At 34.4% G+C, this 24,577-nt stretch overlaps 2 pseudogenes; both read left to right on the top strand.

Annotated features, from left to right (window-relative positions):
* Positions 1–17,061: 17,061 nt before the first annotated feature.
* On the top strand, positions 17,062–18,103 carry LOC116121867 (annotated as a pseudogene).
* A 2,073-nt stretch (positions 18,104–20,176) lies between these two features.
* On the top strand, positions 20,177–22,677 carry LOC116121866 (annotated as a pseudogene).
* Positions 22,678–24,577: the final 1,900 nt, after the last annotated feature.

The raw sequence follows: 24,577 nt of genomic DNA, 5'->3' as shown, positions 1-24,577 counted from the left end.
ATTAATTTAATTTCTTCTTAATTTAGAAAGAAACAATTTATGAAAAAGAAAAAAATTAATAACTTATTTCTTTCATACATCATACATTATGCATATTAAATAAATCAAAATTAATGTTATATATTAATAATTTATCTAATGATACATTCTTAGATGTTATACATATTTACAAACGATAATAGCATAAAAAACATTTGTTTTAATTATATTTTCAATTTATAGTTTTAATCTAATTATTTTTATGAAAAATTAATGTTTTAATAATTAATATATCTCTTATTCATGTTTATTATTAATTAAGGGAGATTATCAATCAAGGTAAAATGATAAAAAAGTGTCACAAGTTTATAAAGTTCAGATAGATTTTAATGATTTATAAAGTTGATCTGTTAGATTTTCAAATTTTAACATATATATACACATTTTTAAAAAAAAAATAAATATAAACTTTTCTTGAGCAAAGCACTTAATTTTATATAACTTAATAAGAAAATGTTACATTCTTATATTAATCGTTGTTGTTGTTATTGCTATTATTATTGTATAAGTTTGTAGTTGATGTGATATAGACGCTAAAATTTATGGTTATGGAAAGAATGATGGATCATGTGAGATTGAGGCCACTGACAATCTGCTGCACCTACACATACAAAGAAACCAATGTGAATCGAACGGAAAAAACTGGGATGATATTTGTCGTAAACACTTTGACACTTAAGTTAGTAAGGCTAATAAAAACTTTTCAATGAAGGTTAAGGGGAAGGAAAGTTACTATAGACTTTAGTCGAAGACTAAAACTATGGTGAAGGTGTACTTTCTTAGAGCAAGAACTTTAGAAGCTAGTAGATAGTAGGTAGTTTATAGATTCGATGCCTAAACAGAGGTGTGTCCTCTATTTATATAATAATCATAGGATCTTTGTATTCTAGTAGGACTTTGAGTCCATAATGGTAGATGTTTAGTAAATAGGAAAAATCCCGATTTACTTGACTCAAGGATTAAGAGTTCTAATTCACATAAGATAATAATGTTGGGCAAACTAGGGTAAAACCCATAAAGAGTCCTAATTATCATGGATCAATGGGTCTGACCCTAGGTGGGTTAATGGTGATGCCCAATCTAGAGAGAGGTTGGGTTTAGACCGTGTGTTTGGCCCATGACATGAATTCTGATGTAAGCCCAATCGGAATTGGACCACGATCTTAGGCCTACATAATAGAAAATACCTATTTGGGTCTAATAAGGTGCAAGACGATTTTTAGCCTATACATGTAATGAAACCAAAGTCATGTGTGTTCGTTGTGAGGCAAAATTGATGAAAATCCATAAATGTTTTTTCACATCTTAATTAGGGGACAATTGAAGGATCATTTTCAAACTTGATTTAAGTAGTCTCGATCCTAGTAGGGGAAATTAATGTATAGTCTTAATTAATAATTAAAAGCTCTATCATATTATTAAAACTGAACATTATTAACTCCTTCTCAAGCTGAAATATTATTATGTTATCAGTTACACAGATTGTTTTCAATTCTTCTTCAAACTGGAAGTAGTAATATGTTGATGCTTATGAAGCAGCAGTGGTTTCTTGTTCTACTTTGTTTTGTGATCATATTATCTTGCTTTCGGCCTCTGAAATGTGCTCAGCTTCCACTGCATCCTGAGTCCCTGACGAAGGTAAATTCTATAATGAGTTAAATTATACATAGTAAATGAAAAATATATTACAAAATTAGAAATATTTAAATGTCATTATGAATTAAAATTAAAATTTATTTTGTAATATTATTTTAATTTCAATAATAATTATCTTGAAATAGCTATTTTAATGATATTTCTACTATAACGAGTTAGAATATTAAATTTAACTACCTTAAACCTTTATATTATTATCATTGTATCATAAAAGATTAATGACTCATAAGAAGTGTCAAAAATTAATCACATTATGTCAACCCTCCTATAAATAACTAATTGAAATAAACTTGAAGAAGAAAAATTTAATTATTAACACACTAATTTTAGTTAGCTTTAATGATAAAATAAGATTAGTTTAGTATTGTTGTAGCTTTAAACTTAATCAATTTTCAATCAACTTTGAAAATAATCAATTTTCCAAAGAAGTTAGAATGTGTACGATGTATACAACTTTCATGAAAAACCCGATGGAGGCGTTTGGGTAGGGATTATCTCCTATTATTGAGGTAATGTTATCTCATATTACTTGGATTATCATGTTGGGTTATCAAGTACTATAAGATTCCGGTAATATTTTAAAACTAATAGTAATTACTATTGGTTATATATGTGGTAATTCGAATATCTTTATTTTTTAGGTATTTTAAGATTAATTGGTAATATTAATTTTGTTACAATTTTACCCTTAACTATTCGAATTTTTGGATAATAATTCTCTTATTTTGAATTAATTTATATGAATCTACCATTACAATTTTACCCCAAATTAATTAATTTTTTTTTACAGTAATGCCCTTGTATTTAAAAAAAATTGTAGGTCACCCAAGATCACCACTGGCTGATGTTGCCGGAACAACGCATGGTCGGCCAGATCTGCTCAGTCGTGCGTTGTTCCAACCATTGTCGTTGTGGTCAGTAGTGGCTTAGGGTGGGTGGGGCCCGGGGGGTTGGGGGTGTTTGATGATTGTGTTATAAATTAAATTTTTATGTGATTGGGATGTTTTAGCAAAATCTCAAAGGTAGAGGGTTAAAAATGATTAAAAAATAATATTATATTAATATTTAAAAATGAGGGTAATTTAGTCATTTATATAACGTACCTATCAATTTATTCCTCCTAACCAAACATATTAATATAAAATATCTATCAATTTATTTCAACTTAACCAAACACATTTTCCTAAATATTTCTAACAATTTTCAAGATAATATATTTTTTTATTAATATAACATTCTTAATAATACAATATTCTCGTTCCTTATAATTATATGTTTAGTAAATTATATTTTTAAATTATTGTTGTATGTATAATGATAAACAGAGGATATTTTATTTCTTAAAATATTTTTATAATTATAGAATTGTCTTTTGATAAGTATTTGATACATATTTAAAAAAAAAAAAAATTTGTATTAGAATAATTTATCTTAATTAATAATTTTTTTGAAAGAGAGGAAATTCAATATATAATTTGATCTTGGTGATGGAGGTCAACCTTCGATCAGCTGTTGTCAATGATGATCAACTCCAATTAACCGGTAGTCAATGATGGTGTATTGGGACACAACCAATTTTATTGGGATGAGGAAAAAGCAGGCAGCGAAAGATTGGTCGCCTCATGCGGCAAAACAAAGAGTCAAAATCCGATGATTCCACTAAATTCTAATAGATCGCCTCATGCTAGTCTTGATCGGATTATTTGTGTTGTGAATGCACCACCTCTGACTAACGGTTGACCACAACTTGTTCTGCCGATAATATTGCTCTTTCAATATTTTTAAATTTCTAAATAATATATTAAATTATTTATTTAAGTTTATTGTGTAATTTGAAGAAATATATAAAGATCTATTTGTTATTCTACACATATAAAATCATCTTTTTGAAAATAATTTAATTTTTAAAAACTACCTGAAATAAACTTTTAGTAAATTGAGATTTATAAGAAAAAAAAAAGAAAAAAAAAACTTGAGATTTATAAGCAAATTCTTTTATTTATTTATTTTTTAACGAAGAAAGTTCCTGATATATTCAAATATAGCGCCGATTTTATGCAGCCATCGTTCTTAAGCAAATGGCTGCAACAATGGGCTTCACACTCTTGAATTCCACAGAGGATCCTTGCCAATCATACATGCTCCCAATACCCACTTACCACCCAGATGCCACAACCCACACCAACATAATCCTTTGTAACTACCCTTTGGGCAATTACTCACACATCACCAACATGTAAGTCCTCTCTTCTTCTTTCACTTTCTCTTTGTTTCCATTTTAAATTCAGTTTGATGAATTGCATTTGTAATTGTAGTGGGGCTTCTTGAACAACTGATATATATCATTAGAAACTTAAATTTCAAATGAAGATTTTGTCGACGATACACCCCAAACCAATGTTAGTGTGCACTTGCGCTCACTTGAGACTTTTGTCGAACATTTTGTGTACAAACCCAAACATTGCCTTCTATACCTTTTTAAATGGATTTAACGAACCAAAGTGATACCAATGACTTAAAGATTACACATAACAAGCAAATGAACAACCACAACACAATACACGAAAGTTTTACGCGGTTCACCGAAATAGGTTACGTTCATGAAAGGTTATTGACTTCACAACAAAGATAAAATCTTAGTTTCTCACACTCTAGATTTTAATCACTCAACGTCACAATTTTAAAATTTTGAAATATTGTAATCCGAAGTTAATAAAACCTTAACGGATTTCTCTCACTAGTTAATTTAGCCACTTAAGTGGTTTAGTGAGCTTATTGTCACGACCAGCCTGCTTGCCCAAGCATGCTGCTCGTTACTTACTGATTAAGTATACTTCAGGGTGAAGCAGACTTAAGAGCTAAGTTAACTTAGGGGCTAAGTTAACGACTCAGCAGCTAGGTTCGGCGACTAAGCACCTTCGTTTCCAAGGCTGCACATATGCTCGCCACCCACGAGCTTCGTTTCCAAGGTTGCACACATGCGTTCCACCCACGAGCTTCATTTCCAAGGCTGCACCAAAGCTTGCCACCCATGGTTTCTTAATGCTGAAACACATAGCTTAGTCATTCATTTACTTTGAGGAGCTTGAGCCTATAAATAGGCAACTCCACCATGTAAAGTTCATAACTTGAATTCCAGCAATACACAGAGTTTATATTTTCTCTATACTTCTCTCTCGTTTATATACTGTTAGCCTGTGAGCGTTAGGCTGCTTAGCTCATTTCCGACGAGTTAAGGCCGCACAAACTTAGCAAAGAAGTTAAGTGCGTGACATTATGCTAACTATAAGATTTTAAACACTAATTTAGCCACTTGAATCACGAAATTACAAAATAACCAAGTTTTATGACTTATTCTCTAACAAATTTTTATCACAAAATTGTAAACAAGATTCAGTTATAAACATAAAAATAAATTCTTTGAGACAAACAAATAATCAAAAAGGGTTTTATGAGTTTAATGGATGTTAAATTTCATATTTTTCAGGTTTTAGATAAATATTTGAGTCTTCTAGGCACGATTCCAACAGAACTGGTCCATTTTCCATTTCTCAAAGAAATGAAAGAACAACTTTAATGTTTAGTTCACTTGGGCACTAATATCATCTTGCTAATTTAAAGGTCTAGACCATATTATTAAGGATTTGTTTAGTTTTCTGATTTAATTTCATTATTTGTTTTATTATTAGAAACAACTTTCTGTTTCCTTAAAATTGATTTTTATACTCAAAAGATGGTTGCACAATTTTAACTATGAAACTGTATAGTTGTTGAAAACAACAAAACACTGATTTGTGTTCTTTTTCTTTAAAATATGTTTACAAGAGTAGTGCTGTAATTAGAAGAGCCAACGATATCCCAAATCACCCTCAATGGTATATACCTTTGGATATAGGTAATGCGTTTACTGGAGTATATTTACTGGAATTTGGACTATGGGAAAGCACATGGCATGCGGTTTTGTGAATGTTTGTCTGATTGGTATTTTAATTATTCATCTCCGTCTTCTTAATGGTGATCTTTCCTGCAATTACCTTAATGGCACACTTCCGATGCAATGGGCTTCCATGCAGCATTTGAATAAAATGTAAGTACACTAATCTATGTTGGTCTTCTTCAAAACTTATAATCAAGGATCACTTGTTTATCATCAACAAATGTTCTTATGCACTGGTCTTACTTCCAACTGCTTAAAAGGGGAAATTCCCACTGAGTGGGGATCATTTAATAATCTCAGCGGCTTGTACGCTTCAATCTTTAAAATCTCAATGCTTCTCCTTTTCTAGTAATTGAAATGCTATTCTTGTTTATTCTAGTCATTTTTTCTTTCATAAAAACAAAATTAGGTGCCTTGATGAGAACCGGTTGTATGGGACTATCCCTAAGGAGCTTGGCTATTTGGTCCAATTAACTACTTTGTATGATATCATGATTCTTAATATTGAAAGTATAATATTGTCCAATATAATAGAATTTTAAGAAGAGACATATGTTTACTGTGGTTTGGTGCCCGATTTATAATTTCAGGATACTTTCTGCCAATTGTTTTTCTGGAAACTTTGCTAGGTAACTAGGAAAACTTGAAAGATTTGTAAGTACTCTCGTATGGTTTCTCTTCTCATCTAGATGGTTTAATATTAACAATATACCTTTCACTTTGTTGTCAGCAGTAGAATAAGTGATAATAACTTTGCTGGCACTATACCAAAATTTATTGGGGGATGGACTAGTCTCCAAAGGCTGTAAGGACATTAACTGTTACAGAATTTATCTTTATGGCGGATCCTGATTTATAGCTTTGTTGCCCTCCCTTTTGTTTTTTTGAAATATTGAAGAGAAATGCATTCAAGTGGACTGGAAGGACCTATTCCTCATTCCCTTTTTGGTTTAGGAAATTTGAGTGACCTGTGAGTAGAAGGATCTTCTTCAACTCTTTGCCATTTGTCTCTCATCTATTTGATTGTTAGGATTTGAATGTTCCATTGTAGTTAATGTTATCTTCTCTATAAACTGGAGAAACAGTGATATGAACAGGCCAAAGTTCAAATTTCCAAATTTGAGCAACAAGAACATTAAATACATGTATGTTTATAGTTTCTAATTAGTTATCTGTTTCCAGAATTATTAATATTTTTACTCTTAATACAAAAGCATGTGCAATTAGAGCCATTAAATTATATCAAATGTATCGTTAGGGTTTTGAGAAACTTGAATATGTCTGGATCTATCCCCACAGAAATTTGGGAAATGAGCAACCTGCATGTACTGTAAGCCTAAACTATATTGATCGCTTTACATCTGTTACATTCATTGCTTTATATATATTATGTTTTTAACTTTGCATGGTATATTGATTAGAGAAATATAAGGACCGTGTACAGTCACATTAGATCTAGGAGAACATAGACTAACCAAAGAAGACTTGAATTTTACATGGTAATGAATTACCCCATGATTGTCGCATGTTTCGCTTTAATATGGGAGACAGAAAACTTTCATGTTAGCCCCAAATAATATGATAAGTTGCATGGTGGTTGACTGCTGGTTTCTACATTTTAGATACAAACATAAGGGCTGATCCATATGAAAGAAAGTCTTATATATGCAGATGTTTGTTGCATTCTAAAAAGACACAAAGTTACTGGGCTTGTAACTCTGGGATTTGAGTATGTATTTATGTCCACATGCTTTTCTGCACTATGTTTTGCTTTTTGCAGTTAAAGTTTGCTACTATTTCTAGGATACTTAATGATTAATGATGTAAGGTTTCTTTTGACAGCATATTTTGACTATATGTTCATTTTCCTATGATTTCTATAGAGTGATTTGACCCTTAACAACTTGGAAGGAGAAATCAGTAGCACAGAAGTACACCCAAATTTCATGTAAGCAATGACATATTAAAGTCATATATTTTCAAATGGACTTGTTGCATTTTTACCATGAAGTATTATCTTATATTAAATTGTATCATGTAGCTTCTTATCAGCTTCCTGAGTGACAACATGTTACCTGGAAACATACCAGATTCATTCCTGACCAGCACAGGAAGCTATATGTATGTTCCTAAACTTATAGCTTGGATTCCATATTTGGATGCTTGATTTCTAATTGTCATACAAATATTTTGTTTTTATTTCTAACTATTTTTGTCAGGTTTCAATTCAGATGTTCAAATAATTAATAGTAAATTCTCGGATTATCTTTGCACATATCGTCATTTACTTTGTGTTTTATGTATGTGTGTGTGTATATATATAGAAAGAAATTGTAACAATATCATTCATTGAAAAATCAATCACAGAAGAGTGAACAAGCTGTCCACAACATAGTTTGCCTTTCTCAAATAACAACGTGGCGAATCTGTAGAATTAATTCTACAATAGTTTGGCCTAGTTTCTCTGCATTGGATCAAGCTTTATGGTTGAGTCTCATGACTGGAAATACCAATACCTTGGCTTAGTTTCATTGTCTTCTACTGAAGTCATTGCCCAGTCATCTGCTTTTGGCTCTGTTTTTTATCATGACTCTTCCTCCACTCGTTTCTCCCTTCTATTCATAATGCATGGCCTATAAAATGATCAGCGTATTTAAGTATATCATGCCTTTTTTATTTTCTTCTTTACTTAAGTTTGGGCATTCACTTATCAGTTGGATGGCTTTTTGACTATATACTTTAAGAGAGTTTTTATCTCTTAAGAGCTTGTTTGTCTTCTATACACCATCACAGTTATTCTATTTAATGGATTAGGTCACATTAATGCTTAATGAGGATAAAAGACCAAAGTATAGGGCATGCACAGGAAGGATAAAGGGACACTCAGTCTCTGCCTATCCATAATTGGGTACATATACATGTGTCTTATGCCATGATTTTTGCCGAAATGGTTGAAAACTTAATGGGTCTCCCTCATTAGGTTAAATGTTTTGTGAACTCTTGAGAATTTTTTACTGTTTCCTTTCCAACTTACGCTTCAACATATACATGTGCTCAAACCCCAAGTATTGTAAGATGATATACATATAATGGAACGAATTACATTAAGTTCATAGGATCATGTGCTTTTGTTTGAGTCTTCTTGAATACAGAATGTTTTAACTATCTTTCTAAATTTATGGCTCAAATTGCTGGAAAAGCTGTCTTGGCAAGTTTGTTTTAGCATAAGTTACTTTGAAGTGATTCTTATGGCCCCATGTTGACCTAGGATGACATCTGACGCTGCAAGACCATCATTTGAGAGCTCCAGGATTGGTATTTTTATTATAACGAACATGATTCTATTATTCTATGACAAATAGACGTTATTATCTTTATCCACCGATGGTTGGATATTATCTGTTTCTAATTGGATCCATATTTGTTCTCTAGTAAAACAAGATACCCTTAGTCAATCTCTTAGATACTTATCCTGAAAAAATGAGTATGAAGTCAGTGTTAATGTGATTGACCATCCATGACCTAATGCGGTAGCATTAAGATCATTCTCAATTAGTATTTTGTTTTTTGAAGTAACACTGATTGAAAGTTAACTTGATATTTGCACATGGAGGCGCAAAGGAAGAAGCTGAAATGTTAACTTAAGAACCGATTTAATGATGGTAACTAGAAGAGATATGGTTTGGCTGCATATCATCCTTATTGAGTTTTAATGGTATTTTGCAAGTTTGATTTCTTTTGCTAAGAGTTTATAGGACTACCAGGGAGAGTGTTTCCTGTAACTCTAGGATTTGAGTATGTATTTATGTCCATATGCTTTTCTGTACTATGTTTTGCTTTTTGCACTTAAAAATTGCTACTATTTCTAGGATACTTAATGATGTAAGGTTTCTTTTGACAACATATTTTGACTATATGTTCATTTTCCTACTATTTTTATACAGTGATTTGACCTTTAACAAATTGGAAGGAGAAATCAGTAGCACAGAAGTACACCCAATTTTCATTTAAGCAATGACATGTTAAAGTCTTGTATTTTCAAATGGCTTGTTGAATTTTTATCATGAATATTATCTTATATTAAATTTTATCATGTGGCTTTGTATTAGCTTCCTGGCTTCAACAATTAACAAGTTTGTCGTTTTGTTGAGAAATTCTACACAAATTTTCTGCACTCTACCCCACTGTGTGGACACCCTATTCTTCCACCAACAATGCTACGGACACCGGTGTTTTTACACCAAAATTTTGTACTGACTTACGTGTCTACTGACTTAGATTATTCAACGCGTTTTATCTTAATAATTTTTTTCTAATGAACGATCATCCATAATATATGGACGGTCGTTCATTAACATAGACTCCAGTCTATATTATATGGACGGGAGTCCATTTACCACGGACGAGCGTCCTCATTTAAAGGACGCCCGTCCATTGATAAATGAAATAAAAAATATTAAAAAAAATAGGGACGACCGTTCATAGGTTATGAACGGTCGTCTATGCATATTGGACGGGCGTTCATATGTTAATGGACGTCCATCTCTTAATTTTGGATGGACGTCCACAAATAAGGGACACCTGTCCGTATAGAATGGACCCCCGTCCATAATTTGGTTTAAAAATAAAAACAAAAAATATATGGACGTCCGTCCATAAATTATGAACGGGCGTCCCTTAAGTATGGACGGTCGTCCATGCATCTCGGACGGTCGTTCATAGTATTATGGACGACCGTCCATATAAATATGGACATCCGTCCATAAAGATGGACGCCAGTCCATCATAGTTAGGATGGTTGTCCATCATATAACATTGATATTTTTTTTTTACAAATTGATGTATGACAAAGTGAATATATGAATTTGTATATAAAATTAATTCAATAAATACTAATTTAAAAAAAATAATGTGATGATAAAATAATCCATTTATGTCAGTATTCAATCATCCAACATGGTTGTCTTTATGTGTTTCGGTGTAATTTTTCGGTGCAATTTTTCGATGGATATAGCATTTTTTATTCTTCCACTAAGAAAAAGTAATGTAATTATGTTAAAGAAGAAATTAATTAGATCCGGTGATAAGGTGAAGAGGTCCACCTTTATTCTTTTGAAATGAATAGAAGACAGAGACGTCTTACTTGCGTTAAGTTTAACAAGTCTTAGTATTAGTCAATGAGAGTAGACAAACAATATTAGTATCTAGGGGGTTCAAAAAAAGAGTAATGCTACCATTATCGAGAATAATGTATTGAATGATATGATAAAATCTTAATGATCGATTAATATTAAGTTATAATTAATCAACAGTCAGGATTTTGTTACGTCATTCAGTACATAAATTTGGTGCACTACTCCCGGTGTCTCTATTATTTTCCTCAAAAAAATGCTGAACCCGAACTAAACCGAAAATCAAACTGATTTTTTAGTTATCTAGAAAACCGATTCAGTTTCAGTTCAAAGAAATACAAAAATCAATTCAGTTACCTGTTTACGGGATTATGAGAACTAGTTAACTAAAACTGGTTTTAAAAACCAGTTTATTATAAAAATAATAAAATATAAAATCAAAATAATAAAAATCAAAATATATAAACCGATTTATTATAAAAATAATAAAATATAAAACAGATTTAAATTAGGAAAAAATCAAAATAAAAAATAAGTTAAAAGATGTTAATTTTAAATCTGAAACGTATATTTGAATTTAACACTATCTTGGTTCTTGTTAGATATAGAAAAAATAAAACAAAAATTGAGACAAATACCTTGACTAGAGTGTGAACCGAATTATCAGCTTTTTGTTAAAAGTACTTTTTCTAAGTGAAAGAATATAAATAAGGTGTCCACATCATGGGATCATTTGCAGAAAATTTACGTACAGAATTTCTCAACAAAATTGGGATACTAAAATTTCAAATTTCATATAATAATAATATCTTTTCACCACTTAAAATTTATATTTTGATGATTTATTTATTTACTAAAATTTTTAGTTTAACCCCGCCAAATTTAACTCTACCACCGATTATCATTATTATCATTGGTAATTACAAGTGTATAATTATAAAGAAACAACGAAAATTCTACCATTTAAAAATATTATCCATCTAATAAAAATACGAAAATTTAGGCCCAAAAATAAAGAAATAAAGTTGGCCCAAATTTGGTTCCATGTAAAAGGAAGTAGCACAAAAGCTCAAGTCAAAGGACTTGATAGAAAAGATGTAACATAATGGGCAATCTTCAAGGTCTCTTTTCACAAAAACCTTGACTAGAGTGTCACCTACATAGTTATTAGAATTCCATTCTTTAACATAACAGCATATTTTCTTAGTGTCCACATAAGGAAGGGGCCGGGCAAGTTGCAAAAAACTATGTGTGAAGTCTCAACAAAACAACAAACATGGAATAAAAAACGCTGGAGACTTTTCATGGTCCAAATTTTGTAAGTTACACATGTATCTTCAAGGTCTTTTTTCATTAGTTGAAGACAAAAACCTTGACTAGAGTGTCAATTACGTCCGTTATCAGAATTCCATTCTTTAACATAACATCATATTTTCTTAGTGTCCAAATGATGAAGGGACTGGGCAAGTTGAAAAAATTCATGTGTGAAATCTCAACAAAACAACAGACATAGAATAAACGACGTTGGAGACTTTTCAAGCACCAATGTCTTGTAAGTTACACATGTATGTGAGCAATTAGAGCTGCTAGATCCCTAATAAGTTTGAAGTGGTCCACCTTTGTCCTTTAAAATTAAAGTCTTTTACTAAGCACAACCACGCATATACATATGCATACATATGACTTTCAGATATGAATGCAAGGCAAATGCTTTTATGTCAATTCTAACACGTGAGGACACGTGCATCTGTCAGTGCCAGAGGACAAGCAACTTTAGTATCCACATCAAGAGGTAATAAATTTTTACTTTCTGAGCGTGAAAAGAGTGGGGGAGACTTTTCAAGCCTTAAGGTATGTATCATGAGTTGTCCATATATATCAGAGTTTCTGAATTATGATATGCATTAAATAATATCACAAACAATGGGGTTGTCAACAACCTTTAAGAGAGTATTTTCACTTGTTTCCTTGGTCTTGTTTGTTATGTCACATTCTTCACTAGATGTTGCCTCTGATTCAACTGAAGAAGCGCTGGCTCTTCTAAAATGGAAAGCCAGCCTTCAAAACTGGAGCCATTCTCTTCTGTCATCATGGACTTTTTATTCTATGAATGACAAAAATACTTCAACCCACCTCAAAACCAAAATAAGCCCATGCACTTGGTTTGAAATCTCTTGCAACCATGCTGGAAGTATCCACAGTATTAACCTTACCTGTACAAGTTTAAAAGGTACGCTTCATGAGCTGTCTTTCTCATTATTTCCCAATCTTGCATACCTTGATATAAGCGTGAATCAACTTAGTGGCTCCATTCCTCCTTCCATTGGAAATTTGAGCAACTGCAAAGTTTTATACCTCTACACCAACAACCTTTTTGGCACCATTCCAAAGGAGATAGGCAACTTGAAGTCTCTTTTGGATATAAGATTGGGCGTAAATTAATTGAGTGGCTCTATTCCTCCTTCCATCGAAAATTTGAGCAACTTAAAAGTTTTATATCTCTACACAAACAACCTTTCTGGCGCCATTCCAAAGGAGATAGGCAACTTGAAGTCTCTTTCGGATATAGAATTAGNTAGATTATCATTATTATCATTGGTAATTACAAATTTACAAGTGTATAATCATAAACAAACAATAAAACTTGTAGCATTTAACAATATTATGCGTTTATGTTTTCCCCTCCAATAAAAAATACCAAAATTTAGGTCCAAAAATAAGGAAATAAAGTTGGCCCAAATTTGGTTCTAACTTCCAAGTACTAAAAAGAAGTAGCACAGAAGCTCAGGTGATAAGTCAAAGAACTTGAAAGAAAAGATATAACATAATGGGCAATCTTCAAGGCCTTTTTTCAATAGTTAAAGAAAAAGACTTTGACTAGAGTGTCAACTATGTATGTTATCAGAATTTTATTCTTTAACATAACATCATATTTTCTTAATGTCCACATGATGAAAGGACCAAGCAAGTTGCGGAGAATTCATGTGTGAAATCTTAAAAAAACAACAGACATGGAATAAACGATGCTGGAGACTTTTCAAACACCAATGTCTTATAAGTTACACATGTATGTGAACAATTAGAGCTACTAGATCCTTAATAAGTTTGAAGTGGTCCACCTCTGCTGTCCTTTGAAATTACTTTGCTTACATGGATTTATAGATTTTAGTCCTAATACATATGATATTATATATGTTGAAAGATGGCTAATATCGATGGGACTATGGGAGCATTGTTTTGAAAACCGAATCAAACCGACCGGTCTGATCAAGAACCGACACTAACTCCAGTCCAATTTACCCCTCAAACTTGGTTTTGCAATTGGCCCAGATTGGGTTGGATTTGGACCGACGGAATAGTAACGAACCACCAATCCAACCAAAGGCTTCCTCCCTAAATTTGGTCGATTCCAATGCCAAACCCCCCACTTGGCACCACAAGTAGTATCACCTTCATCTCCACATCAAAACCCACATCATCCTGAAGTCCAATTGGGAACTGATCGTTATTGCTGCCACTATCTCCTTTGCGAAAATCGATTGTTGCCTCCCTGATTTCAGCCCATTCTAGTGCCAAACACCCCACTTGACACCACCATCGGCATCACCTTCATCTTCATATCAAAACCCCTACCATCCCGAAGTCCAATTGGTTATTGATTGTTGTTGCTGCCACTATCTCCTTCATGAAAATCGGTAGCTTCCTCCCTGATTCGGTCGATTCTGGTGCCAAACAACACACCTGACACCACCATCGGCATCACCTATCTTTACATCAAAAACCCCCATCATCTCGAACTCCAATTGGCCTATGGGAGTTCTATATATATACAATTATTCAATAAGTTTTCCTTTGTCTAAATATTCATATAATAACTTTTTACTTATTTATTAATGATTTAAAGCAAAAATCAATATTTTGGTTAGCTTTAGATCAATCTCTTTCACCCAAAACACATTTTATACTTAATTGACAAAACTCAATATATATAAGGTCTATTAAATAATTTTAGGTAAGACTACTCTATTTAAGAACCTGAAACTTATACAAAATGTGTCTAGATTTGTTTATAAATTAGAAGGATGACGTTGGTCCAGAATATGATATAATTTTATTATTGCATCCTATTTTAGAAGAAATAAACTTTTATTCCTTGCAGGTTCTAGCCTAAACCAATCAAATATTATATCTTTTCTTTTTTTTTTTTTAATGGCCAAATTGATATAAGGGTAGTGTTCCAAATTGTTGTGTGTGATTTTTGCCAGGAAGCTCAGATGTCTCAGAAGCTCGCGAGGAAGTAGGCCGACCTAGAATTGGCACGATCTAGAAAAAGATCAGTCCAGTTAGAGCTTGTCATAGCGACCAATCCTAGAAGCTGTTCGACAAATCAGAAATAAGCTCCAATCTCAGATATTTCAGAAAGGATAGGATCGACATCACTGGTAGCGAGATCTTAATGCTCAATCACGGAAATCTTAAGATTGCATACCAAATTTGATTGCAATCCTATGCTTATCTCTCTTTCCTTTATCAAAAACATGTATAAATACCCCCTCAAACCATGAGAAAGGGGTTAACAAATTTCATTAGGCAATATTGTACTTATTGTAATCTCTCAAAAAGCAATAAGAAAAACAGTGGATGTAGGCCCCAATTCTAACTTACCGAACCACTTTAAAAATCCATTCGTAATCTTTACATTACTACATTATTTATATTTCCATTGCTGATTTCACAAATTACGCACATATCTGTTTCGATTCAGCGAAGGTCAATCAGTTCTCTCAAATTGGTGCGAATTTTTATATCAACATTTGCATCCCACAAATATTCTAGCCCTTTGTTTTTTCTCTGTATCTTTCAAGTCTTCGAGGAATACCAAACCAAGGAGGAAAGAATGGCATCCTATCTCCAGAAGGTAAAATCTGAGCTTGAACATTTTAAGAGTTATACAGTATAGTAGATTCTCAGGGAATAGAATTCAGTGGCCGATGTTTTAGCTCGTTTGGCCTCAGCAATGAGTAAGGAGACTATAAAGTCTAGTCCAGTCAATTTTTTGCCAAGTCCTAGCATCCTCGCATCAGAAGAAGCAGTCATGACAATAGGGCAAAAATATAGTTGGATGGATCCAATAATGGCGTACTTAAGAGATGGAATAATCCCGGAGAATTTGAATGCAATCTTAGGCTTATCAAAATGTTGATACGAAAATTCGTACCAACCTGAGAGAACCGATTGACCTTGACAGAATTAGAATGGATGTGTGCATGATTAGTGAAATTAGGAATGGAAATATAAATAATGTAGTAATGTAGAAAACACAGCGGACTTGTAAAGTGGTTCAGCAAGTTAGAACTTGAGCCTACGTCTACTGTTTTTCTCATTGCTTCTTGAGAGGTTACAATAAGTACAATATTGCCTAATGAAATTTGCTAACCCCTTTCTCATGGTTTGGGGGGTATTTATGCATGTTTTTTATAAAGGAAAGAGAGACAAGCCCGGGATTGCAAACAAATGTGGTATGCAATCCTAGGATTTCCATGATTGAGTGCTAAGATCGTGTTACTAGTGATGTTGATTCTATCCCTTCTGAAATATCCGAGATTGGAGCTTATCCTTGATTTGTCAAACAGTTGTCAGGATTGGTCACTGTGACAAGCTCTAACTAGACCAAGCTTATTCTGGATTGTGCCAATTTTGGGTCAGGCTACTTCTTGGCAAAAATCACACACAACATATGCCCCTAGCTGATTGGTGATCTATTATGGTGGAATCGACCTCTTCGTTGCATCGCCTTGATGAAGCCCTACACTCCTCGATTTGCTCGGTGGCCTTCACCACCGAAGTTTCCTTTTTTCTAGCCGCACTTTTGACCAACATCTTTCTCAGGCCTCTCGTAGGCTCGACAGCTTTCTTTCTCGAGCCCTCCGTCGGCTCGGCCCTTTTCTGTTTCGAGCCTTCTATTGGCTCAACCATTTTCTTCTTCAAGCCCTCCATTGGCTTGGTGACTTTCTTTGTCAAGCTCTTCTAGAGTTTGAGAACGTCCTTATTTGCAACTGCCTTGGCAACAGTTGCAGGCTTCTTTGAGTTTGAAGCCCCTTCAAGCTCGACCCCAGTCCTCCTGATCACGAGCCGCGAGCATCCGACCCCGGCTTTTTTCAAAGGGGCCTCGGGTTGTTTATTTGTAAGAGCCTCGAGTTGTTTCTTTGAGGCTGCGCGAGCTGCCATTTTCTTTTTCAAGTTTTGAGGCTTCTTGGCCGACATATTTGTAAGAACAACAAAGATATCAATGAACTCATGAAGGAGAACATGAAAAGGCAAGCTACTCTACACTTTAACTTTTTCAAAAATGGTGGGGACTGTCTGCGCTGCACTTTTGGTAAGCACGGTGATGTTTGTTTGATTTTTGAATTGCTTTTGCATAAAGGAATGCTTTCTGGTAATACATTTCTTGATTGGTTAATTGGATTGTTAATAGGTTCAGGGGCAAGTATCTTGAAATTGGATTGGGCAACAAGGCAAAAAATATGGTTGGAATCGCTAGAGGTCTAGCATTTCTCCATGAAGAATCAACACTCAGGATAGTTCACAGAGACATAAAAGCTACAAATGTACTACTTGACTGGGAATTAAAGCTAAGATATCAGACTTTGGATTAGATAGCTCAAAGAAGAGGAGAACACCCATATTAGCACTAGAGTTGCTGGAACATGTGAGACTACACTATTGTAGAGCTATTTCTGATCTCAAAATTTAAATGTAGTGTGAAGGTTTAAGTTTTTGACATTTTGATTGATTCCAGAGGTATATGGCTCCAGAATATGCGCTATTGGGTTACCTCACAGAAAAAGCAGATGTTTATAGCTTTGGGGTGGTTGCTTTGGAAATGTTTGTGGGAGAAGCAATGCAAGTTACAGGCCACAAAAGGATGTGTTTGCCTTGATTGGGTAAGTTTCATGTGAATTAATTGTTGTATGCATGGTTTTTAAATAATTTTTTTTCTCTTTGGCTTGGATGGTTGCAGACCTTTAATTTGCAGCAGAAAGGAAACTTGATGGAGATATTGGATCCAAAGTTGGAGTCTAAGTTTGACAAAAAGAGGCTGAAAGAATGGTAAAGTGGCTTTGTTAGCGTGTATGCATCTCCAAAATTGAGGCCTACTATGTCAGAGGTGGTTAGTATGCTTGAATCACAAACCATCATTCAAGAAGTGATCTCAGATCCTAGCATCTATGGCGGTGATTTCCAATTGCAACAACTTGACCAGAATTCAAGAGGAAACTCGACGCTCCAAACTTTTCTTCAAATAAAACGTGGGTTGGATCTTCCACACATCTGACATGATCTCTACTCTATCAATTCAGAGTGCACAAGAACCTTACATCACAGAGGATCTCTATCCACTCGATTTGAGATCATTCTGAACCCTAGTGGGAGTTTTCAGTTTTACATAATGGTTCTGAGTTTAATTTATGTCAGATGAACTAGATAATTATAAATTTCTATCCTCTAAGGCTGGTTTGCCATAAAATTTCATGACTGAATGTGCTTCTTCAGCTTGGTTTGAAGATGTTTTGTAATATTGCTTCTGTGTAGTGTAATTTTCAACTAGGCCATGCATTCTCAAACTAGGCGTATTTATTCTGTTTATTCATTCTAGGGACGTAAAATTAACCTACTCCTAAAAATTTATATTTTGATGATTTATTTATTTATAAAATATGTAGTTAACCCAATGTTTTAAAATCCAACTGGGGTGAAACCCAGCAAGTTGCCAAGTCCCAGTTGACCGGCGATCAAACGGGTGACAAATTTTAAAATTCAGCAAATACACTCTTAAAAATACAATTAAGTCCTAGGTTTAAAATTTAGCAAACAAACCCCAAATACAAATGGCGGTAGACTGTTGGCAGTGGTGACAACCCAACTGCAATCCCAATCATCCCTGAGTCACCCTAGAAAATCTACTCAAGGAACCGATTTTAGCTAGATCTCATTGACGCCAGCTGGCATTCAAGCAGATCCCGACGTCGGCATCACAACCCTCCCTATCACCCGGAAATATCCTTGTGCCTCGAACAAAACCCACCTCACCCACCCCCTTAGCCTCGTCAATTGCCGCAAAAGCCGTGTTGCAGTCGTAGTTTTTTTTTTATTTCTGGTCGATTTACTTACCGGAAATCAACTCCATTGCCACCGTTGCACTCACTGCACTTTTCTTCAAAAGCCCCAACATCCTGGCCTGTTGTTGCTGATCATCATCCCAATTTCTAGAGTTTTTTGTGAATAGTGAAACGAGTAATCCGACCCAATGAAAGCCCTGGGTTGTTGAATTGACGGGCCAGGTCGGGTTTTTAAACAAGGTTAACCCCTCCAAATTTAACTCTACCAGATTATCATTATTATCATTGGTAATTACAAATTTACAAGTGTATAATCATAAACAAAACAATAAAACTTGTAGCATTTAACATATTATGCGTTATGTTTTCCCTCCAATAAAAAATACCAATTTAGGTCCAAAAATAAGGAAATAAAGTTGGCCCAAATTTGGTTTAACTTCCAAGTACTAAAAGAAGTAGCACAGAAGCTCAGGTGATAAGTCAAAGAACTTGAAAGAAAAGATATAACATAAGGGCATCTCAAGGCCTTTTTTCAATAGTTAAGAAAAAACTTTGCATAGAGTGTCAATATGTATGTTATCAGAATTTATTCTTTAACATAACATCATATTTTCTTGAGTCTCACATGATGAAGGGAAGCAAGTTGCGGAGAATTCATGTGTGAAATCTTAAAAACAACACGACATGGAATAAACGATGCTGGAGACTTTTCAAACACAATGGCTTTAAGTTACACATGTATGTGAACAATTAGAGCTACTAGATCCTTAATAAGTTTGAAGTGCACCTCTGCTGTCCTTTGAAATTACTTGCTTACATGGATTTATAGTTTGTCTAATACATATGATATTATATATGTTGAAAGAGGGTATATCGATGGGACTATGGGAGCATGTTTTGAAAACCGATCAAACCGACCGTCTGACAAGAACCGACACTAACTTAGTCCAATTTACCCTCCAACTTGGTTTTGCAATTGGCCCAGATGGGTTGGATTTGGACCGACGGAATAGTAACGAACCAATCAACCGCGGCTTCCTCCCTAATTTGGTCGATTCCAATGCCAACACCCCACTTGGCACCACAATAGTATCACCTTCATTCCACATCAAAACCCCATCATCCTGAAGTCCAATTGGGGAACTGATCGTATTGCTGCCACATATCTCCTTTGCGAAAATCGATTGTTGCTCCCTGATTTCAGCCCATTTAGTGCCAAACACCCCACTTGACACCACCATCGGCATCACCTTCATCTTCATATCAAAACCCCTACCATCCCGAAGTCCATGGTGTTGATGTTGTTGCTGCCACTATCTCCTTCAGAAAATTGGTAGCTCTCTCTGATTCGGTTGATTCTGGGCCAAACAACAACACCTGACACCACCATCGGCATCACCTATTTACATCAAAAACCCCATCATCGAACTCCAATTGGCCTATGGAGTTTCTATATATAACAATATTCAATAAGTTTCCGTTGTATAATTGGAGTTGTCATTTTGGTGTTATGCATACTTCTTATCATCCTGGGTTTCTTCTGTTGGAGATACTATTTTCAGCATAAAAACACAAGAGAACAAGGTATGGGCTAAACCTTATGTTTTATTCAAACTTAAGCAATAAATAAGTGAGTGCATCCTAAAACACTTGCAAACATGTGGCACAAACAAATGCATTATAAGTACAAAACAGTTAGACATAGTTTTGGCTCAGTTGTCCTACAATTCATAAGTTTGACTTGTAGATAATCTCTCTTCTCCTTGAATGTTACTGGGCAGATCTTAAGGGGCTAGATCTACAAACAGGAACCTTCACTTTCAGACAGCTAAGAGCTGCTACTAACAATTTTGATGCTGCAAACAAGATTGGAGAAGGTGGTTTTGGATCAGTATACAAGGTACTAAACAACTCTATTTTATTGAAGAATGATAATTCCATTAGTGGCAATGCATTAGAAAATGTTTATACATATACACCACTGAGAACAAGATCCTTGAAATTGACACCAAAAAGTTAATTGTGAGGGAATTTACTGGACTTTTGACGTGGTTGATGAAAAATCTAAATATTTTGTATTTTATTTTTGACTCATCTCGACGATGCAAGAAGAAGCACACCTAGTCAAGGGGGCACACCCTTCATAATCATCATAAAAGAAAAACCCTACCTATGCAATATATATATATATTACTCAAAATATCAACAAAGGAAAAGACAATGTCCTTCAACATTTAACAAGCAAAAGATCAACCTTATCTTAGTGTCTTTTCTCAACCTGGTTAAAAATTTCTCTAATAAGTTCAAACGTTGTATTTTGAATAATATGTGGAAGTAAGACAATTATTATATATCTTCCCTCTTAAGGGTATTTTGTTAATTTAATACCGCTGTTTTAGCTTAGATGGTTTATTCAGTAACTTTATGTTGAATTTCATTACTAACCCTTGGTTAGTCAGTTTTAAGCTATTTAATCACATAACTCAACATTTAGCATAAGACTGTAGATATGAACGTGTACATATAATAATTACTCAAAGCAGGGCCAACTATCAAACGGAACAGTTGTTGCTGTGAAGCAACTTTCTTCCAAATCAAGGCAAGGAAATCGAGAGTTTGTGAATGAGATAGGCATGATTTCTGGTTTGCAACACCCAAATCTTGTAAAACTTTTTGGATGTTGTGTTGAAGGAAATCAGTTATTGTTGGTTTATGAGTACATGGAAAAAACTGTCTGCGCATGCACTTTTTGGTAAGCACGGTGATGTTTGTTTGATTTTTGAATTGCTTTTGCATAAAGGAATGCTTTCTGGTAATACATTTCTTGATTGGTTAATTGGATTGTTAATAGGTTCAGGGGCAAGTATCTTGAAATTGGATTGGGCAACAAGGCAAAAAATATGTGTTGGAATCGCGAGGTCTAGCATTTCTCCCTGAAGAACACACATCAGGATGTCACAGAGACATAAAGCTACAAATGTACTACTACTTGACTGGAATTAAAGCTAAGATATCAGACTTTGGATTAGCTAAGCTCAAAGAAGAGGAGAAACACCATATTAGCATAGAGTTGCTGGAACTATGTGAGCTACACTATTGTAGAGCATATTCTGATCTCAAAATTTATAATGTAGTGTGAAGGTTTAAGTTTTTGACATTTTGATTGATTCCAGGGTATATGGCTCCAGAATGCGCTATGGGTTACCTCACAGAAAAAGCAGATGTTTTAGCTTTGGGGTGGTTGCTTTGGAAATTGTTTGTGGGAGAAGCAATGCAAGTTACAGGCCACAAAATGGGTGTGTTGCCTTCTTGATTGGGTAAGTTTCATGTGAATATATGCTTGTTGCTATGCATGGTTTTTAAATAATTTTTTTTCTCTTTTGGCTTGGATGGTTGCAGACCTTTAATTTGCAGCAGAAAGGAAACTTGATGGAGATAGGATCCAAAGTTGGAGTCTAAGTTTGACAAAAAGAGGCTGAAAGAATGGTAAAAGTGGCTTTGTTATGCTGAATGCATCTCCAACATTGAGGCCTACTATGTCAGAGGTGGTTAGTATGCTTGAATCACAAACCATCATTCAAGAAGTGATCTCAGATCCTAGCATCTATGGCGGTGATTTCCAATTGGAACAACTTGACCAGAATTCAAGAGGAAACTCGACCGCTCAAACTTTTCTTCAAATAAAACGTGGGTTGGATCTTCCACTACATCTGCACATGATCTTACTCTATCAATTCAGAGTGCACAAGAAAACTACATCAACAGAGGATCTCTATCCACTCGATTCTGAGATCAATCTCTGAACCCTAGTGGAGTTCTTCAGTTTTACATATGGTTCTTGAGTTTAATTTATGTCAGATGAAGTAGATAATTATAATTTTCTCCCCTAAGGCTTGTTTGCCATAAAATTTCATGAATGAATGTGCTTCTTCAGCTTGGTTTGAAGATGTTTTGTAATATTGCTTCTGTGTTAGTGTAATTTTCAACTAGGCCATGCATTCTCAAACTAGGCGTATTTATTCTGTTTTATTCATTCTAGGGACGTAAAATCTAACTCTACCCTGAAAATTTATATTTTGATGATTTATTATTTATTAAAATATGTAGTTTAACCCAATGTTTTAAAATCCAACTTGGGGTGAAACCGCAAAGTTGCCAAGTCCAAGGTTGACCGGCCGATCAAATCGGGTGACAAATTTAAAATTCAGCAAATACACCAAAAAATACAATTAAGTCCCTATAGGTTTAAAATTTAGCAAACAAACCCCAAATACAAATGGCGGTAGTAGTTGGCAGTGGGGACACCCCAACTGCAATCCCAATCATCCCTGAGTCCACTCCCTAGAAAATCTACTCAAGTAACGATTTTAGCTAGATCTCATTGACGCCAGCGTGGCATTTCAAGCCAGATCCCACGACGTCGGATCAACAACCCTCCCTATCACCCCGAAAATACTTCCTTTTGCCTTGCGAACAAAAAACCACCTCACCCACCCCCTTTAGCCTCGTCAATTGCCGTTAAAAGCGGCTGTTGCAGGGTAGTTAGTTTTTTTTTTAATTTCTGGTCGATTTACTTACCGGAAATCAACTCCATTGCCACCGTTGCACTCACTAGCACTTTTCTTCAAAAGCCCCAACATCCTGGCCTCGTTGTTTGCGATCATCATCCCAATTTCTAGAGTTTTTTGTGAATAGTGAAACGAGTAATCTGACCCAATGAAAGCCCTGTGTCTAGTTGAATTGACCGGGCCAGGTCGGGTTTTTAAACAATGGTTTAACCCCTCCAAATTTACTCTAACACAGATTATCATTATATCATTGGTAATTACAAATTTAAAGTGTATATCATAAACAACAATAAAACTTGTAGCATTAACAATATTATGGGTTTATGTTTTCCCCTCAATAAAAAATACCAAATTTAGGTCCAAAAATAAGGAAATAAAGTTGGCCCAAATTTGGTTCTAACTTCCAAGTACTAAAAGAGTAGCACAGAAGCTCAGGTGATAAGTAAAGAACTTGAAAGAAAAGATATAACATAATGGGCAATCTTCAAGGCCTTTTTTAATAGTTAAAGAAAAAGACTTGATAGAGTGTCAACTAGATGTTATCAGAATTTTATTCTTTAACATAAAAATCATATTTCTTAATGTCCACATGATGAAAGGGCCAAGCAAGTTGCGGAGAATTCATGTGTGAAATCTTAACAAAACAACAGACATGGAAAAACGACGCTGGAGACTTTTCAAGCCAATGTCTTGTAAGTTACACATGTATGTGAAAAATTAGAGCTACTAGATCCTTAATAAGTTGAAGTGGTCCACTTGCTGTCCTTTGAAATTACTTTGCTTACATGGATTATAGATTTTAGTTCAATACATATGATATTATATGTTGAAAGATGGCTAATTCGATGGGACTATTGGAGCATTGTTTTGAAAAACGAATCAAACCGACCAGTCTGATCAAGAACCGACACTAACTCCAGTCCAATTTCACCTCAAAATTGGTTTTGCAATTGGCCCAGATTGGGTTGGATTTGGACGACGGAATAGTAACGAACCGCCAATCCAACCAGGCTTCCTCCCTAATTTGGTCGATTCCAATGCCAAACCCCCACTTGGCACCACAAGTAGTACACCTTCATCTCCACATCAAAACCCCATCATCTGAAGTCCAATTGGCACTGA

Source organism: Pistacia vera, unplaced genomic scaffold (genome assembly GCF_008641045.1).
Source record: "Pistacia vera cultivar Batoury unplaced genomic scaffold, PisVer_v2 Contig129, whole genome shotgun sequence".
Classification (NCBI taxonomy): Eukaryota; Viridiplantae; Streptophyta; class Magnoliopsida; order Sapindales; family Anacardiaceae; genus Pistacia; species Pistacia vera.
The sequence above is the reverse complement of the archived record's forward strand: the minus strand, read 5'-3'. Positions and strand labels throughout refer to the sequence as shown.